This window comes from Ambystoma mexicanum, chromosome 11 (genome assembly GCF_040938575.1).
Source record: "Ambystoma mexicanum isolate Mex_15411 chromosome 11, UKY_AmexF1_1, whole genome shotgun sequence".
NCBI classification, from domain to species: Eukaryota; Metazoa; Chordata; class Amphibia; order Caudata; family Ambystomatidae; genus Ambystoma; species Ambystoma mexicanum.
In genome coordinates, this window is record NC_090934.1 from 272,859,367 (window position 1) to 272,880,992 (window position 21,626).

Genomic DNA, 21,626 nt, shown 5'->3' on the forward strand with positions numbered 1-21,626 from the left:
AGTAACAGGCTGACCAAGCAGTCTAAGACTATCCCATCCTCAATAACTAGTAAGCATAACCAAATAAATCTTACCAATATCGCCGAGCATGCCCCGGTAGGTGAGGCACCAGAGCACTCAGAGACAGTATCCGGGGCAGCTTCATTGCCTCCGGATGGTATGATGAAACATGCTGGCATTACAGATAAAGGTGATGGCCTTGACCCCAGTAATGGATACCGGCAATGGTTGCCTGTAGCCTTTAAAGAATGTTTCAGAGCCTCGTGGCGATGACAGACATGTCTCTGTTCATGAAACACAAGAAGATTTAGCCACCTGTTTGAGGAGGAAGCTTTATTATCCATAATGGAATTGTTCATGATCATCGCTCTACAGGAAACATGACTTGTGGAGCCTATTTCTCTTGATGGAAGGAACACAATACAGAAAGTGGCTACTAAAGGGCTTTGTGGACATCCAAATGGGGGTCTCATAATATTTGTGCAACATCCATGGGAGATTAAGGAGTTGCCCGGATCCACCGATTATGTGCTTGGGGCAAAAATAACCCGTAATTCTTTTTTGTTTATCCTGATAATTATCTTCGATCCCCCTAACTGTATGTTCACCAAACTAAATGTAAACAACACAAAATGTCTACTTGATACTATTGTTGGATCACTTCTGGATTTTATGGTTGGTGATTTCAATGCTGAGATCGACATCAATGAATGCTCCTTAATGCTACAGATACAATCTGGTCCAGTGAAAGTCTTTGCAGGCAAGCCAAACACGTGCTTGTGGAGCAATCTATTCAAATAATATGAAGCATGGTGCCTAAATGGCCTTTGCCCAAGTGACTCCAGGGAGGGGTTTTTCTGTATAGATAGCAGGAGTTAATCGACAATCGATTATGTTATTGTGAATGATCTTGGATATGCTCATGTGGTAGATATGGCAATAATCCCTAGAGAAGAGAGCGATCATTTGCCATTATGTGTCCTGTTGGGTCCTGATATGAGTGATACTGCAGTTACTAAACATGACCTAAATGGGGAAATACTTGTGAATCAAGCGGGTAACAGCATACATTGGAACAGGCATAATCTGAGAAAAGGGCAGGAAGTAGCACTTGACATATTGCCCCAATTTATCGAAGTGGATGGGAAGAATACAAACAGTCCACATATACCTATTGCTGAATCATTTACTGTAATGGCTCAAACAATCATGGAATATATAAGTAGACAAAGACAATATAGAAGTGTTTTATAATGTTGTAGCAAGTCTATGACCAAACGTATTGATTTTGACGCAGCGATATCGGCAGCAAAAAAAACTGCTGAGAACCCCTATTAAGACATACTTATACACGGTAGTAGGATGCTTTAGCACTGAGAAAATTAAATCTGGCATTAAAAAGCCATAAAAAGATTACTATCGGTGGTTACAAAATCATAACGTGTCGGTAGAAAGAACAAGATGGATTTTGCTAACTGATCTCGCCAGGTCCAATGATAACACAAAGATTTGGGAAGTACTGAGACTAAGTTCAAAACATGCTCTCCCAATTCAAGGGGTGGCTGAGGGTGACTGGGTAGAAAAGATTACAGCAACTTTAGGATCTGCGCCAAATGATGATGATCTTCTAATTATTGCAGAAGTAGTATGGGTTTGCTCTGCATCTGCACTAGATATGACTGTGATAATAGAAACGCTGAATAAGTCTTGGGCTGCAGGACCAGACGGTTTATGTAATGGCCTCTTGAAAATGACCCCCGATTTATGGCCAGAAGCCCTTTATTTAGTATTTTTGGATATTGGGCGGACGAGTGTACTACCCGCAATGTGGCAGGAATGCCATATTCTCCCCACCCATAAAATGGGCCCACAGGATTGTCCGGCCAATTACTGCATGCTGGCCATGCTCGATATCCGGGGAAAGATATGAGCAAGTGTACTTTTGGCTGTTGAATTAGCAGTATGGGTTGATGAGAACAATATACTGAGCGTTCTTCAGACTGGCTTTCGTGCTAAATCATCTGGAATACATAAGATACTAACTCTGCTGTTGAATTATCGAAGGTAAGAAGCGAGACTGCAGATTACTGTGGTTTCATCGAATTCAGTGCCGCATTTGATACTATTGTAATAAATAGATTATGGAAGAAATTGGTGGCCTAGAAAATGCTAGAGGGGCAACTGAAAATGATCATGCTTCTACATAAAGACACTACTGTAAAGGTGAGACTAGATGGGGAAGGGAAACTCTCCTTCAAAATCACCTCTAATCAGGGTGTTAAACAAGGCTGCTCGCTCGCTGCAACACTATTTAACTTGTATCTTGCAGATTTGGATGAGGAATTAAAGGTCGACAAGCTGTGTCCAGTGAAGGTCAGTTCAGAAAAACCGAGATTGTCTGGCATACGTTGATGACCTTGTATTATTAGATGATACTCCGGGGGGTCTACAGACGTTGATTCAGGCATTAGGAGTATATGCTACCAAAAAAAGTAAAGCTATGATATTCCCAGCTAACAAAAAGAATAGAGGTCGTTCATTTTGGATACTGAATGAGACAGTTACAAACTATAAATATTTAGGTGTTTGTATTGATAATGATCTCAAGTAAAAAAGACGTTGGATCGAAATGAAAGCCAAATGTTTGGTTATTGCTACTACAATTAGTGTATCTATTGGGAGGAATGAAGGGTTGTCAGTTGTCTTACTGCTCTATAATTTTAAAATAATCCCTGTCCTTATGTATGGTATAGAAATTTGAGGACATGGCTATAGTGATGAGCTGGTGAAATTTGAGTCAAACTTAAGAAACTATTTTGTATGCCATCATCCCTCTCCATTGAATACTTGTACCTCAAACTAGAACAACCTGGAATTAACGCGCTGTTTGTCCAAAGATCGTATATGTGTTGGATGAAATTGTGAGTGCTTGACAACAATACAATGGGCCTCATTAGGAGGCTGGCGGTAGATGTGCCTGTAATACAGGCACGGCTGTCGCCGGTATTGGGTAATTACCGGGTCATTACGGCCTTGCCAGACCCGGTAATTGCCCATTCCTGGGTGCCAGAAAAAATTCTTCGCCATTCCCATTTGAGCCCCATAGGGCCCACGGTGCCGGTGCATCTGACATGCTCTGCTCGCAGGTGCTGGTACAGGCTGCCAGGTCAGACCTGGTGGCCACAATTGCACCCACGAGCAGAACTCGTAGTTTGCCGGTCCGGGAACTACAGTACCGGCATGCTTACTGGTACCGTAGTTCCCGGACCGGCAAACTTATAATGAGGCCCAATGATGTTATAATACATTGAGGCTTATCAACGCTTAGACAATTATAAGTCCTTAGGCACGATTGGCAAAATGTGCACTCTATATAGTAAATGGCAGTCTGGAGTGAATATCTCTTTATCAGGTATCTCAGTTTTAACTGTTAAAGCTATGTTGAAAGATGTACTATATAGATATAGTTATGAGAATCATTTTGTAAAATTAGCAACCAAGTTAAACAGTGGTCCTTTCATTACTTAACTGCAAGAGCGGGAACCAAGGCCAGCCTATATTGCAGCATTCCCGAACTGCAATGTGATCAGGCAATATTTGCTCCTAAAATGTAATATGAGTTAGGTCCTGGAAATCAAGGGGGCATACATAGGGATGCCTCATGCGGAGCGACTGTGCAGATTATGTGGGAATAATGTGGGTGAAAGTCTTGAACATATCATGTTTCGCTGCGATGGGCTGAGCAGGTCATGATTGAAATATTTGAAGATGTATACTAATGAGATTGACTGTAATATGCAGGCTGCGCTACGGCCACAATTCTTGGAAGGAAATAACACACATTTAATTTATTTTATGGTTACATTTTACTGGAACTGCAAATAGATATTTGCAATTTTATGAACTGATGTGAATAAGCTTTTATGGCGCTACTGTGATCACCTTTGTAAGGCTGGATGTTGGGAAAAAGCTAATGTTAGGTGTTAATATGTATAATATTTATGTTATGAATTATTCCATTATGTATTTTATGTATTTTATCTCACCCTGTAATGTTGTTTTAAATTAGGATTTTATGTTGTGTATACAAAGCATTATTGCTGTGAGTATATCAATTTAAATAAAGTGTATGCTTAGTCGGTGTAAGGTGGAAGGTGTTGAGCCCTCTGCTCCCCTTACCTCGCCTGAAGTAAAAGGCGCTAGTATGGAAGAAGTTGGGTTATATCCGTTAAAGGAGTTGAAGGCAGCAACGGGGTATAGTAATCCGATATACGATCCCCAAGCTTATAGTAGCGATGATAGTCCAGAGGAGAATAAGAGAAAATAAGAGATCTCTAAGATCATAGAAGACAAAAAAAAGGAGTGAGTGGTTGAATCTGTCGACCAAAATAGATAGGGAGATTAAGAGATGGAAAGAAGAGAAGTGATAAACCTGACAAGATAGCGCTCGTGCAGAACGAATGGAAGGGAGGACAGATATTACTTAAAAAAGATGGGGAAAGCATCGAGGAAATTAGGCAAAGAGAAGCTAAGGACGAAACAAGAAAGAAGAGACAAAGAACGAGACAAGAAATTGAAAAAAGACAAGCAGAAAAGGAAGAGATGAGAGCAACACAAACAGATATGTCATAAGGAGCAAGAGAAAAAAGAAGAACAGGCAGGAGGACAAAGAAGGTATGACAATAGACAGAGAGTGATAGAAAGGGATAGAAGAGAAAGGAACAGAGAAGAGGACGAAGAGCAAAGACTAAGGGCCAAAAGATTACAAGGACGAAGGGCAACAGTGGAAAGAAGGGAAGGAGTAACTTTAGGAAATCCCAATTATGCTGAGGAATTAAATTTGTTTTCGCACCATTGGACAGTCATGGCATCAGAACTTACACAGAGAACTACATTGGGGTACAAGACTTAGCATATTCCAGTAGGATTTAAGACCCAGTTATGAGAGGACACATTCCTTGCAAACAGTCATTGGCTGCTGCAGTGTTTGCAATTGAGAAGTCAACAAGTATTGTTTTGGGCTGCTCTATGACCCTCTTCATGGAGCATGATCTATGTGCCATTTTAGAGAAACCCAAAGGCACATTGACATCCAAAGAGCTTCAGTTTATGAGGTAATGGTTTCAAACACAACAATTAAAATTGTAAGATGTAAAATAGGGAATCCTGCTATGTTGATAGCTCAGCCAATAGAAGAAGGTGATAATGTGCATGACTGTGCTAATTATGTTGAATTTAATGATGATATACCCCGTGTGAAGTTGAATGCGTTAGCGTGAGGGGAAATTCTCTTCATTAATGGTTCTTCGCAAATTGATCAGACTAGTGTGGAAAGGCAGTCAGGTGCCGCGGTAGTGAGACACAGATTAAATGGAAAATTTGAAGTTGTAGCAAGTACAAGGTTACAGTCTCACTTTTCAGCACAAGCAGCAGAATAAGTAGAGCTTATTGTCACGCTCTAGAAACACAAAGGGCAGGACGTGATGGTCTACAGTGACTCTGCCTAATCTGCCTCCATCTATTAGTGGTGGTGTGTCCCTTTTCCAGGTGGATTGAGGCAGATCTGTGCACACACCCTCATGCCACTTGCGCAGCAACATTTTTAGTGTGCAAAGTTTTCCTGAGATGGGGTGTGTGTGAAGTGCTGAGATCTCACAATGGACCACATTTTGTTAATGAGCTATTCGAACAGATAGGGTTTATATTGAACATTAAACATCCGTTTTCTTCTCTGTTTATCATCCACAAGCGAATGGAAAAATGTGAGAGACTCAATGGCCTCCTTAAAAAAAGGTTTGCCAAGATAAATTGATTTTGAAGAAGGGATGGCTATATTGCCTACACCTAGTTTTATATTCCTTTCAGAATCAGCCAAACATGAAACCATCACCTCACCCCTCATGTATTAGTGACAGGGAGAAGTATGAGAATGCCCCTTACACCTCCATCTAGGAGTAGAAGTGATGCCCAAAGTGTAGCTAAAACTGTATTTGATGAATTGCATGACTATTTCACATGTATGACCTCTAGCATTTCTCTCATTTCAGATCAAGTGAAGCGCCAGGGGGGTTGCTCTCAGTACACAGAAGAAGACAATTCAACAACCAACCCAGTTCATCTACTATTGACACCTACGTGATATGTTGGAAACCTATCACTCATTAAAAACTTTATTAGACAGTGGCATGAGTCATGATTCAATAGTCCCTTTTGCATTGAAAATATAACCCCTTCAGCTGTAAAAGTCTAAGGGAGACAAGCTTGGCTTCACTTAGGGGGTGAAAAAGCCTGTAGAGGTGAGTAAATTGCCAATCCAGAAGCAAGACATGAAGAAAAATGTCAGCGTGTGCAGACTCGATCGATGACAAAGAAGAAGGATGATAAAGCAACTACCACTGAATGGCACACATTTATCTTGAACTGAGATTCAGTGGACTCTCCTAATAGATATTTCAGCAGGAGTGCAAAGTCTTGCTGAGAATTTCAGGAATTGTTAAATGAACTTTTAGAAACACATTGAAGTATGCAAGTCATGCCTAAATGTCAGTTCATGATCAGAAAATTGGAAACAACATCAGTACCCATATTCATTTCATGGTGAATACCTCTTCTAAGCAGTTAAACATATTGTACTTACTGATAGTGATATTCATCGACGTGTGCTTGCTTTCTTTGTGTTTATACTTCAAGCTTATCCTCCTTTCGTCAGAAGAGACTTTGATATTCACACTTGTTTACAGGATCCTAAAAATGGCCCAGTGATAAGAAGGCTTCTCATCGCTATAATTGAGCAAATTTTACAGTTGCAAGTATAAAGAAATTTGATGATTGTATTAAGAATGAGAAATCTAAGAAGATATCCTTAAGGACGGAAAAGTAGCCTCGTTTGAAGACATACAAAGCAAATTCCAACTCCCAAATACTGAACGCTATCATTTTATACAATTGACCCATGCCCTGAGAGACCACATACCCTCAGGAGACAAGATCCCCGACTATACACCGATAGAACGGAACATGCTCCCAGCATACACTCCCACCAAATATACATCTACCCTGTATAATGCCATTACCTCCTTTGCTATCCCCGAACTGTCGAAATTAAAGGCCAGGTGGGAAAGGGATGTGGGGGAGATAGACCCAGAAGATTGGATCCAGGTCCACATGCACCCGCGGGAGGTTGCTATTTCCTCTAGACTCAGGCTGGTGCAACTTAAAAATCTTGCACAGGGTATATTACCCTAGGACCATGTTGTATGGCTGGAAGAGGGCAACGAGCTTGAACTGTCTCCGGTGCGGAGAGGAAGAAGGAACTTTCTTCCATATCCTCTGGACATGCCCCCGGATCCGAACCTTCTGAAGTGCCTGCTGTACGGAATTGTCCAGGGCAGTTGCCCGCCCTAGCGATCTCGATCCACGGGTCTTAGTTCTGGGAGTACCAGACGAGTCTGACTCCAATAAATGGGAAAAACTGCTTCTTAACACAGCGGCGGCCCTAATGAAGCGTAATATCGCACAAAAATGGGGAGTACCAGACCCCCCGACACTGGATCAGTGGGTACTGGATATGGACTCATGTGCAATGATGGAACATCGGATATATGGCGCAAGGGGTTGCCCGACCAAAGATTCTAAAATATGGGGGAAATGGGAAGAAACTGGGCCCTGAGGACCAAGGTCAAGGTGACCGGGGAGTGGACAGCGGGGAAGAGGGCCAGATGAGAAGATGTTGGTCGTCGGTGATGTGGACACTGTGCTAGTTCAGATTGGGGAGGCTGCCCTGGAGCGCTTTTGCTTTCGCTTTTGTTTATTTTTGTTTTTGGTGCCTTGTTTGGGGTTTTCTTGATTATGTTATGAAAAACCAATAAAATGTTTTATTTAAAAAAAACAAAAAGAGAAATGTAGAAGCCGGCCCGGTTCTAGAAAATGAACAAATGCACCAAGTACTAGGATGGCGTGAAAAATGGATGCCCATGTTTTTGTGCATAATATATGCCTGTACAATTACTCTCTTTGTGTTTATATTCCTCAACTTTCACAGTCGCTATCATTTAAGTACTGCCACCGAGGCAGAGGCCTCTATGGTTCTTCCTACTATGGGAGCTTCCTTTGATATACTTCATGAATGGTACAAGGCCTCAAAAAGACACAGGAGAGATGCAGAGGAAGATAATGAAGGGATAAATACCTATCTAGATAATGAAGCACACTTGGGTAATAACATGTGGTATCAGCACATGAGGGAAGTAGGGGATAAAACATCTAAAGAGAGTTGCTACGTCTGTGCTCTCTTCCCCTATGCCATGAATACAGTGCAAACTTTCATCTCCAGAGAAGCTGCAGAGCACAATTCCAGGTGCTGCATTCATCTTGCAGCATGTATGACAAGAGGGCAATTTCAGGAAAGTTGTGCCACTTTACGATGGAGATCGAAATGGTCATTTCCATTCCAGGATGGCTATATCAAGACTACGCAGATAGACAAGGAACCTGGATGGGCGAGCAAGATGCTTGTGTATCCTGCAGCACGACAGGAAGAGGTAGTCATTGAAGATATGAAGAAAATGGATTGCCCTGATATAACAGAAATAGCTGGATCCCCTGGATGTTCGGAACAAACTCAAGTTTTAGTCTATGGACTAGTGAAGTCCAAGAAGGGACGGGAAGGAGGACTGCTGTCCTGGGCAGCTCATCTACTGAAGCAAAGAAACATGTGGGAGATAACAAAGGGTGCAAAACTACAGTTGACGTTTCCAGGATGGGAGCAGGGACAGCCGTCCTGATGGATCGATATTGGGCTTGTGGGCCTGAGGCCTACATGAAGCTTCCCAAGGATTGGGGAGGAACATGCTCTTTGGGGCTTATCCATGTTCCAGCATTAGTGATTCCTCATTTGACCTGAACATTGGAGAATTTCCAAAAGTAGATGCCATTTGAGAAAAAGAAGAGCGCTTGAATTTCTCAATCGAACCATAAGAGGGAACTACTTCTCAGCCAAGTCAATAGAAGTATATTACTCCATTCCCTATGAGCACAGGTTGTTCATCAAGACTGCTTCAATATTTACGCCTATATTCATGCCTGGGATCCAGCTGATGGCCAATGCCAAGTGGTGGCAAATTACCAGTTGGGAGCTGATGCAGACAATTAACACCACCATGAAGGGATTCAATGCTATCAAGGAAGAGATGATGGCCATAGAACTAATGACCCTGCAGAACAGATATGTCCTTGATATGATAACAGCGATGGAAGGAGGAGTTTGTGTGAAAATCGGGCCATCATGTTGCAAATTTATACCTTCTCACAATGACGAGAACGGACCTTGACAGAGACCATAACGTTGCTAACGAACCTGCATAACAAGATGGAAGATGAAACAGAGGACATTATAGACGATAATTGGTTTGATTTCATAGTCTCATGGATTACGAAGTGGATGGCAAACATCTCCAAGTTTCTTTGAGCAATATTGGTGATGGTGATGTTTGGATTCTGTGTAATCAGGATAGTGATCGCCCAATGCATAGTCTTGACTATCCTCAGGGAAATAACTGTTTCTTTCCTATGCAATCTGTCTAAATGGTTGGAATTCTGGAGCTCGCGTTATGTTGACCAGGTGCTTACCTTGAGTTGTTATTTTATTCTAACACTGCCAATCTTCACACCTGCAATGATCTTTGGGCTCTCACTATACTGTTAACCTTTGTGGACACACATTAGTAAACCTCCACTTCTTTGAGTCTTGTAAGGCTATACATGCCCTCTAACTACCACAGTGGTAGAGCTTAAAATGCTGCTAACTCCAGTCTGAACCTACCTACAGCACTGGTCTCTCCAGTTGCAGTTTACCTACTGGCACTCAATGTAATTTAGATCATGTCCCTTACTTTCTTTTCTGTTCTTGATTTTGCCTTCAACTATCACTATCGCTCAGCTGCATCCTTTGCCATCACCTGACACTCGCCCCTCACTTGCACTTAATCCACTAATCCTTTCCATCATGATTGCACCCAACCCTTACTTAAACGACCCAGCCCTCTGGATCCGACACTTTGCCACTAAACCTACAACGAATCGTCCATGCACCACCTACACCAGAAATTTGAGACTCGGCGCAAGATGCTTTTATGCAACCTCTAATCAGTCTCTCACCAAAGCCACCCCACCCACTCAGCCCTCCTAGGCTCGAGATGCCACATGACTCCTACTCTCACCCTATCCCACACTAGCAGCCTCACAAGCCCGCATCAAGCCCCTTTCCAATTTCTATTCAACCAAACTACCGGCACTCACTGTAGTCAACCTTGCACCTCATATGCTAGAACCAGAGACTAGCATCTAGGCTCCCTCGGGGGACACACCACCAGAGCCTTTATCCTGACACCAAACGTTCATGACCACTCAACGACCACAATCCTACACACATCCAACATCAGCACCGGTTGTGGATATAACTCCCTCATAGCTTCTGACCACATACTATATCAAATCAAATAACAAGAAACTCATTGGCACCATGATTAATGCCTGATCTCTTAAGGCACACGCCCTTGATATTGCAGATATGATCACTTCTGGAAACTTAGACTTTCTGACCATCACCGAAACTTGGTTGCACAGTGCATCCGGACCTTCACTCTCCCTAGCTGTTCCAGACAACTACTCCATCATTAGACAAGACAGGGATACGAATCAAACTAAGGGTGAAGGAATAGCTGTCATCTTCAAAAGCTCACTTGAACTTAGGATAATCCCTAACGTCCAGATACCATCTGCCGAACTTCTATCCATCAAGCTACCCCTTTCCCCTAACCAAACAATTACAGTGCATCTCTTATATAGCCCCCCTCTACCCATTACTACATTTATCGGCGATATAGCATCCATTCTTGCCTCTAATACCAAGCCCAACTCGCAAATACTTTTACTTGGTGACTTTAACCTAGACTACCAAAATGCAAATGATCCCAAAGCTACAGACCTACCTCCTTAACACTCTAACTGACTATGTCCTCACCCAACACATCAATGAGCCTACCCATATCAAAGGCCACACTCTCAATTGGATTGCCGACCTGAACTGCAAGCTTAACCTGATCTCTGTGACTCCATGCCTTTGGTCACATCACCACAAAATAACCTTTGCAATTAACGCCAGCCCTCAAACTTGCAAACCCAATCTAGCTCTGGCCATCCAAACATGCAATAAGAAGGATATCTTGACTGAGAAACTTTTCCCCATCATCCTTCTTCTACTAAATACCACTATGACCACCTGCTCAGACCCTACAGTTCTAGTGGATATTTATAACCATGCCATGCTCAAAGTGCTCAATGCTATTGCACCGCTAAAATTGCGTAGACAAAAACCTTTTTCCCATCTGAACTCATGGTTCACCCCCCATCTTAGAGACTTACGTAAAGAAAAAAGAGAGGCAGAGTCCCTCTGGACTAATATATCCTCCCTTGGTAACAAAAACAACCTAACTCTGGCCTCTTCCACTTATAAAGCTGCTATCTTTGTAGCCAAAAAAAATTGCCTACAACAAACGTATCATACAGGCCCAATCAAAGACAAAGGAACTTTTAAAAGATCCTTAAGGAACTAGAGTCCCATGTGGCCCCTCTGGTGACATGCTCCCCCGACATTGCCAGGTGTACTAATATTCAAAAGGCTCTTCTAGATAAAAATGCCCTACTTCAAACTAAAATAAATGCTAAAAAGAACAACCTTACCGATTCTACCTTGAACTCACCTTCGCTCAACCTCCCAGACCCTAATCACCCTCCACAACCTTTCAGCTTCTCTCCACTATCCATTGAAGAAGTCAAAAATATTATCAAAAAACTCAAACCGTCAAACTCTCAAGTAGACACCTGCCCCGCTCTTATTATCAAGGAAGCTGTGAATGACCTTGCACCCTTCTTCACTACCTTTATAAATGCCTCCTTCAGATCTGGCATTGTTCCGGATAACCTTAAGGATGCCTGGGTTATCCCATTAATCAAAAAACCTTCCCTTGACCCAAGTAACCCCGCCAACTATAGGCCTATTAGTACAGTACCATACCTACTAAAAATTCTGGACCGCGCTGCCTACATGCAAATTCAGGACTATCTTGAATCTCACCAACTACTCGGTCAATCTGGTTTTCAACCCAGACACGGCACAGAAATTGCTTTGATTGACTTAAAAACTCAAATTGATGATCTAAATGATAAGGGCAAGATGGCACTCCTCCTCCTCCTCGATCTGTCAGCGGCATTTGACTTGGTCGATCATAAAATTCTATGTCACCACCTCAAAATTGCTACACCCTTTTCAGATTCTGCATCCTCCTGGATTAGCTCCTTTCTGGTGAATAGAACTATGAGGGTCTTCTCAACTTTAGCCTCCGCAGAACCTGCCCCTGTCTCTTGTGGAGTCCCTCAAGGGTTCTGTGTCTCTCCCTCATTATACAATGTATTTACCAAGCCACTCTTTGACATACTTGACAATCTGGGTGTCTCATACACCAACTACACTGACAACACCAAGATACTCATCCCTATCACTGGTGACTTGGCCCTTGACACGAAGGCACTTAATGAGGTCAACTCAATCATCCAGGCTTGGATGGCACATCATGGACTCTGTCTCAATGATGAGAAAACTGAGCTTCAAATCCTTGGTTCGCATTCTAAACTGGCCAAGCTTGACCCAGCCTACAAAGCATTTACCATAGACAGCAATATCATAAAAGTGTCTCATGTAGCAAAAACTCTAGGCATACATCTTGACGCCACTCTATCTCTGTGGCGTCTGCCTCGGCTCATATTTGCAAACTCATTACAGCCTGCAGACCCCTCCTGAGCACTGAGAACTGCATCATCCTTGCTAGAACTCTTATCATGGCAAAATAGACTATTGTAACGCTCTCTACCTAAGGATCAGCCATAAAAACATTGACAAGCTACAAGTCACCCAAAACAATGTCATCAGGGCAGCCCTTAATATCCCGAGAAGATCTCACATCTCAGACACCAGACGTAACCTACGGTGGCTCCCCGTCGTGCAAAGAATATCGCTTAAAAACAAAGCCTTAACCTACAAGGCTAAGAACAATCTGGCACCAGCTTATCTAGCCAACTGTTTCACGCAGCATGCCGCGTAGGCCACTCAGAACATCACAACACACTCTCCATACCCAGATTTAAACTGCAGTCTGCTGGTGGATCAGGCTTCCCAGTCCTCGCAGCTAAACTATGGATCACCATTTCTTCTACACTCAGATCAGAATCTACGTTCCACTTCTTCAAAACTAAAACTAAACTCTGGCTTCACAAGCTTGATGAGTCCGCTACACTCTCATTATAGGTGCTCATTATAACTACACCAGCACTTCTTATCTCCTCCTGCCTGGCCTTAGCATCCTGACTTTTTCACCGAGTAATATCTTGAATTTTACACCAATTATGTAATGTGGGATGTTTTTACCCATGCATCCAAGCCCTACCACAAAACTGTGCATTACTGGCATTGAAAACATCATGATGGCCAGAACTCCCCAGAAAGTGCACAGGGAAACATGAAGAATAGGCTGCCACCCATTTTTGCCTATCCATTCCTGAAATCCGTTTTCAACCTGATAATACCTCATTAATCATTGTTAGTGTGGACCTGAACTGATTTAAAGTATCTCTCACTCACCCAGAACCTCTAGAGGGAATTAAAATCAATTTTAGCATATTTCACTCCCTTGCAAATCACCTGAAAGTCTTTCGCCTGTGTTTCAAAATCATCCCTGGTGCTATAAGCTTGCTAGGGGGGAACTGAATTCGTATTGTACTGTGATTGTATTCCTGAATTGTGTGTGTGTTACTTCCATCCCCTTACATTGCATAGGGGGGGAGTGAATTGTCAGAGAAAAAGTGATCATATTATCTTTTGCTGAAATCATATCAAGTTTATTTATGTACTGCCTTTTATTCATCTTTGCATCTCCTTGAAACCATAAAGCATTATCAGCTACCTTATCCTCTATACTACTCCTAAGTAATTAAACCAGTGTGCTAGTATAACATCTTCCATTGTTGATCACTGTCATATGTCTAAATGTGATATCAAATATTAATTTATTATAAAAGTGTGATATATATCTATTGTTTAATTTTCAAATAAACCTTTTTAATTTGCAAAACAAACCTACTTCTTGGCTCAGTGGGGTCTGGGGGATTCTAAGAGAGGGGCGTTATACAAGGGTTCATCATCCAGATTATAACTTGTTATAAAAATATATAAATAAGGGCTCCCTTGAGCAATCCCAGACAAGGCACTGACTTAGTGGGAATACTTGATTGGAGTCATTAACAGTAACCTGCTTAAGTTTTATGTATGTAACCTGCTTAAGTCTCTGCATCATCCTTGTTAAGTTTTTTCTCTTGAGGGAACATGTTTTTGCCTACCTGTAACACTTTCTTGTAAATTATGCAACAGATGCCTCAGGGTAAGGTTGCACTTTACAAATAAATTAAATCCAAATACAAAATGGCAAAGAAAGCAGTAGGAATGAAGATCATTATCTATGTCGAATCTGGGTTTGGACCAAAGAATTGACTGATGAAGATGCCAGAAAATACATCGAGGCCAGCATCGTAGCCCCTGAAGGAACAAAGTTCCTGTATCCAGATAATCATAAGAAGTACGTGGGACGATGGGTCTATTGTTATCCGAATGGACAGTGCAATTACATGACCTGGAGCATGGATGAACATGCTAAATCAACCGGCTCCCTGCGAGGGGGGGGGAAATATGTGGACTGCAAAGAAGCAATTCTTCAAGAGAAAATATCAAGATGCAGAAACCATTGAAGAGGTGGTCGATGACTCAAACAGAGGGGGGAATGTAGAGGAGCAGTTGCATGTCTTTGCAGGAAATCCCGCTCCCCTACCTTCTATATGTTGGAAGCCTGATTGTGGCATGCTTAACACCAGCTGTTATGACCATACCACGGTGAGTATTCGAAAGAAGGTACCCACTGAGAAAACCCTATCAAATGTATCCGTGAAGAGACAACAATCTGAGGGAGGAACTCCCTGAAGGAATATGAAAAAGAGTGAAAGAGAAGCCAGTGACATAGCGAGAGATGAGCATGACGGACTAAGAATACTGTCTGAAGAGAATGCATGCATCTTACAGAAACTGATGATGAAGTTAAGAATTGAGTAAACTGTCATATGCAAAAAGAAGACTGCACGTGTGCGTAGTAATGTAGAAAATGAAAGTGTTCAATAACTGTACAGATGCTGTAACGCAAGCAGATTAAGGAATATTAGAACTGGCTATATGTAGTGAATTGACTGCCGGTAGAGCCACCATTGTATAGAAACTGGAAATCAGTATCATGAATTTATTAAGCCAGGACCCATGGAGGGAAAATACGAGAACTGTGTCGCAGAAGAAATAATCAGAGAGCATGGAAACGAATGGCGAGGCTGTCTGGCCTGGTATCACCACTAAAGCAAGCCAAGGTCGGGTATTTATTTTATTTTATTTATTTTATTTTTTCATTAGTTACACGCCCAAACCCTGGTGTATCACGGCGTGGTTACAGACATCTAAAAAGTATTGGTATACACAGGAATTAGTTATGCATAAGATAAAAAACATTGCAAAAACATTGGTATTACATGGTCATTTAGACGTCAATATGATTGTCAAGGATCAGTGCTGTGCTAGTATAGGTTGAACATCCATGTTTTCAATTGTTTTTTGGTCATGTCGAAGGAGGTCTCTATTTTATGTAGATGGGGAGGGAGTTCCAATGTTTGGGGGTTAGTACATAGAAGCTACTACCCCCTGCTTTGTTGTTGTTATACCGAGGAGTCACTAAGTTTTGGCTGTCATTAGATCTTAGGGAGCTGGCATTTGCTTTTTTTTAGAACATTACTCAAGTCGAGTGGTGCTTTGTTGGTGATGCATTTATGTGTGTTGCACAGTGTTTTGAATATTATTCTTGCTTTGACGGGCAGCCAGTGGGCGTCCTTCCTAGCGTTGGATATATGGTCATGTTTTTTTATCCCTAGTGCAGCTCTTAATGCTTTATTTTGCAAAAGCTCTAGTATGTTAAGGATAGTGGTGGAAATTCCTGCAAGGGGTACATTGTAGTAGTCCAGTCTGGATAAAACCAGGGCTCTGGCCAGGGTGAGGCAGTTAGTCGGGGTCAGGAATTGTCAACTTAACGCTATAGGATTTGATGTATATGCGGTGGATGATGCGAGAGTACTGATGTGTTTGGTCATCGTAAGGTTGACATCTAGGTAAACTCCAAGTGTTTTCACCTGTTGGAGGACAGGGATCATTGTGCCGTCAATGTTGATAGAGGAGTAGTCTGAGTGGAGGTTTGGTTTTTTGTTTGGGGTTCCAACAATGAGGACATCTGTCTTTTCTTTGTTAAAACAAAGGCTGTTGAACGCCATCCAATTTTGTATGATAGAATACATTTTGTTAATGGTCAGAGAGTCTTGGTTGTAGTCTCCTGTGATGGGAATGAGGATCTGGGTGTCATCTGCAAAGTTAGTGTAGATGACACCCATATTGTCCAGGGTGGAGAAGAGTAGTGTGGGCGAAAGGCATGAGCCTTGGGGGACTCCTATCGGGACTGGTATAGGGTCAGCTGCTTCCTTACCCATGGCCACTCTGGAGGTCCATTCAGCAAGGAAGGATTTAACCCACTTGGTGGCATTGTTTGAGAAATTGAAGTCATTAGTTAGGGACGGTTGAATGCTGCGGAGAGGTCTAACAGCAATATAATACAGAGTTTCCCTGAATCTCTGATGGTGTCCATATGTTTTTTCTAGAAGGGCTGTTTCAGTGCTGTGGTTGGGCCTGAAACCTGATTGTCTAGTTCCCAGAAGTTTATTTTGTTTGAGGTAGGATTGACTTTGTGTGTAGGCTATTTTGTCTATAAGTTTCAGGAGGAAGGGGACTGTTTGTTATTGGGCGGTAGTTGGTGGGTACTGTGGGGTCGAGTGATGGCTTTTTTAAAGGTGGGGTGACCCAGGTTTCTATGATGCTTGCTGGCACTATATTAGTGTTAAAGGAGGCATTGCCAAAGTTGGTGATGGTGGGTGCAAGATAGGTAGCACAATCTTTCACTAGTTTAGCTGGGACACTATCTCCTTTGCAGTTAGAGGCTTTCAATTTAGATAAGGTGTTGAGCACCAATTCCTGGGTGACTGGAGCAAAATAGAATGATGTATTAGGGTATCTATTATTGAAGGCAGTGAATGTGTGATGCTGAATCATACCTTGTTAAGGTGCAAAGAAAGATCACCAAGCGTGCCAAGTTTAATTCATTTACAACATTGAAATGCTGCAAAAATGGACCAAATCGTTGTCTCCTGTCATGTGGGCTAAAGATGGAAATAGAGTTGAGCATGCAGTTCTAGAACAACGATAGTGAAAGACTGTACGCCGATATTTTCCCACATATAAGGATACTTTGCAAGGCTGAGTTCAAAAGACAATCTGCATGGCAGAAGGTATGGGTGATGAGATGATGGGTTACTGGATGAAGAGGTAAAGTCAAGTCCACCTCCTGGAAACTGTGTCTGAGCTTACGTCCTGATAAGTGAACAGAGTGTTCCAGACATGGCACGCGTGTGCCAACCAATTGTAGAGGGCTGTATAACGAAGGTCCTTATAGTTTGAAGACCAATGATATACTGTGTACTTAATAATGTTGAGATGACATGTTTAAGAGGAAGGCATAAATTGTCCACCTGACAGTAGATATCCAATCACAACCCCACCCTAAATAGAAAGTATACTTAGATGTTTCCCTTGAACGTATCACAATCCCTTATAGGTTTTTCTCATTTGCCACGTAATATGACATATTTTTTGCATAAAAGGGTTTTTTATGTGAAATGCATTGAGAGCTCGAGTGACCGTCCGTTGATCCACGATGTAACTCCCTGTTTTTGATAATTGTTAAAAAAACAGCACATTTGCCATCTTCCTGAGTTGGTTCGATTATTTGGTGTCAGAGGTATTCTGCATCCCCATCCATTGCATGCATGATACCCAAATGTCCAAATGCTCAAATGTTTGATGTTACTGCTTAATAGAGCTAGCTCAAAGAGATTCCATGAGAATGTGTTTTGGGCAGGGAGGAACAGGTTGTGTGTGGCAATGGCTATGGAGATTGGCGTGGCCATGGGCAATTGGTGGGTAAATAGCCAAACATCACCCACACACATCCTCTTCCTCCTCACATTCTATCTTCCTCCTCCTATCTGTACTCCAATTAAATAATGTATGCTTGCAGGTGGCACCTAATTACCACCTAGTAATCAAAACTATAACGGTTCCTCATGTGCCATTGGGACAAAGGGCAATTTACTTGTTTGCATGTGTTACCTCTGGTAATATTTATTGTATGTATTTATTAAGTGGGTATTTATAATGTGACTATAAAACAAATGGTGTTTCAAGGTGCAACCAAACACAAAATGGGTGGGACAGGGATGAAGAAAAGAAAAACTGACCTGCTAAGCCTTGTGTCATTCGGATCGGCAAGTGCTGACAATTGTGTTTACCATTAAGGCTTGCTAAAACCTTGCGGTATTAGGAAGGGTCTTGAGTCATGAGGAACTTTAAGATATCCCTCATTTGGTAGTAATACTGCATGCAGAAATGCTTGTGATGAAATTTCCAGCACTCTAAAGCAAGCAGAATTTTTGAAAATGGGTTTCCCGACGTATAATAGCGCAGCGCACGGTCGCAAAACATGTGACATTGGGAAATACTGCATGTTTTAGTTTTACAACCAATCTCAAATCAGGCCCCTCGTTTTTTAAAATCTTTGTATTGTTGTTATTATTATTAGTATTATTAGTATTATTATTAGTAGTATCAAACATACAATAATAATTTCATTACAATCATGCACATTACGATTAACATATTAATAAAGTTACACAGAAGATTATCTCTTCTTTTACTCATATTTACTGGGCGTGTATGACATGAGAGATTTGTACTCAAAACATGTTAAGTAGTTCAAACATATGCCTCTTACAGGACAAAGCACATCTTTGACTGCTGAACATGTTTGAGAGATACTCATCTTCTTCTGACAAAATCATGTTTGACCTTATTCATGTTTCACTATGAAAATAAAAATATGGGTTTATGGGTGTCTGCTTTGGGAGGAGTGTGCCCCATTTTTCAGCTTGCAGAGCATGAGAATTGTTTTGCAGTTGCTGAGGCAATCTGATTATTGGTTTATTAAAAGTATACCCATATTTTTTGCACATTTTAGAAACCGGCTGTTTATTATACGAGTTTGATGGTATTTCACTGATAATTCAGCTGAATTACCACCAAATGTAATTACCATTCACCCACTTGACCCCATGGATTTACAGTGGTGGTAGGCGGTGTAAGTCCCAATTTTTAGGAGTCCATAGGATTCAATGGGGATTTCGGCAGAATTGTCACTGGTGGGAATTCATTACAAGAACGGAAAAGAGTAGGACGACTCTATACCCTGGACCAGAGTATTATTATAATGCGAGAATCTGAAGAAATTTCCAGAGAGCAAAACTGTGTTGCTTACAAAAGTGTATCAAATTTTTATTTACCATGATACAAAAAATATTCAAAAAAGTCAGTTAATGACATATTACTTTAAAGAACATCATTATATCACATAACACGACAACATGGGTAAACATAACACATGGCTAAAATTAGTCCATCTAAACAACCATTCATAATGCAGCATTCAGACCATACATCATACATAGTGACATTCAACCAACCAACAATAGCTAAAAATGACAAAATTGATTAACATTGATTGACAATCGGGAGTGGGGTAAACATTCATCACATCCCGTCTGATTATTTTAATGTTTAAAATTTGATTAACATACAACAATAGAACCCATTAAAAACAATCTATCACAAGGGTGGATCCAAGAAGACAAATATTGTGTGGATTACATCCCTAAAGAGTAAGCTGAGCCCCACTCCTGATTGTCAATCAATGTTAATCAATTTTGTCATTTTTAGCTATTGTTGGTTGGTTCAATGTCACTATGTATGATGTATGGTCTAATTGCTGCACTATGAATGGTTGTTTAGATGGACTAATTTTAGCCATGTGTTATGTTTACCCATGTTGTTGTGTTATGTGATTTCATTGTGTTCTTTGGTCATTAATTGACTTTTTGAATATGTTTTTATATCATAGTAAATAAAAATTTGATACACTTTTGTGAGCAACACAGTTTTGCTCTCTGGACATTTCTTCAGAATCTCACTGGTGGGAATTCAGACAATTTTCCCAAATTTTCAGCGGTTTTTTGGAGGATTTGCTGAAGGCAAATCCTCCATACGAAGGCCAAATTCGGGATATGGTGCAGTTTTGTCACTTCGCCAAGCTCGCAATCAGGCCCTGAATCTAAACCTTCTGCTTCCTCACGTTTTCAAACATCTATTCTTTGGGGTAAAAGATCACCTATTGTAACTTGCAACAACATCATTGGTGTATAATATCAAACCAACAAGCCCTATAATTTGACGGAATTGCACTAAAACCAGTCAAGGGGATAGTCTTTATTTTGATGCGGAAATAGGTGAGTGTGGTTGTATGCACGCACATGTTCAGTTGGACACGGAAGGAATGATCTGATAGGTTATTTATAAAGCGCTTAATACCCATAAGTTTCTAAGCGTGGACCCCGGGATCGATCCTGAGGTGCACCTTGTGGTTTTGTTTCCAAGGTGAGCACGTTGTCCTCCCGAGAATATGAGAGATTATGAGGATGAGGCAGCACTGAGGTTGCGTCTCTTATTTTGATCTCAGCGATTTCAATGCCCCAAAACCAGCACTTTCACATTGATGGCTCAGAGGCTGGTTACACTATACACGGATATCTGGAAACGAAATTGGTGGCTTTACGGCCCTCTTTGCCCGTCAAAGTAGCTCTTGCCCCAAACACGCCTGCTCTTTCTATTACAACATATTTATTGAGTCCTTTTAATAAAATAAAAAAGGTATGACATGTATGTTACATAATATTCACAGTGCATGTTTCAAAGGATTCAATAAACAAGGTATATGGATACTTGTTTGCACGATTTACCCAAATCTTTGAAACGTACACGTTCAACCAAATATGTAAAAAGCGAGGCTGAGGTTATTGCCAAAGTTGGTGAACACCTAGTCAAGCTTTAACTCTCATGGGTATTCACAAACCTTTGCAGATGCATCCTTCACTCGTATCCGCGGTGTGGGCTAGGTATTTGTGGTGCGATACGTGTGGAAAAGATCACAAATGTATGGGAACTCTTCAACATGTGAATGACTAATGGAAATAGTAAGGGGAACAACATTGACGGCCAAGAGGAAAACATCATTGAAACGTTCATATCTTATTTTGTACATCTATGCAGAGATTACAGTATGCACTGCGTGTGCATGACATAAACATTGCATAGCATACATTCAGGGAAGCCCGCAATTTCATTGTTCAGTACATTTACGTTGTCACTGCAACCAAACTCGTGTGTGCATTATCGCTTGAATAAGCTATCCTTGCTTTCACCCTGGTTCTTTATGAACACATCA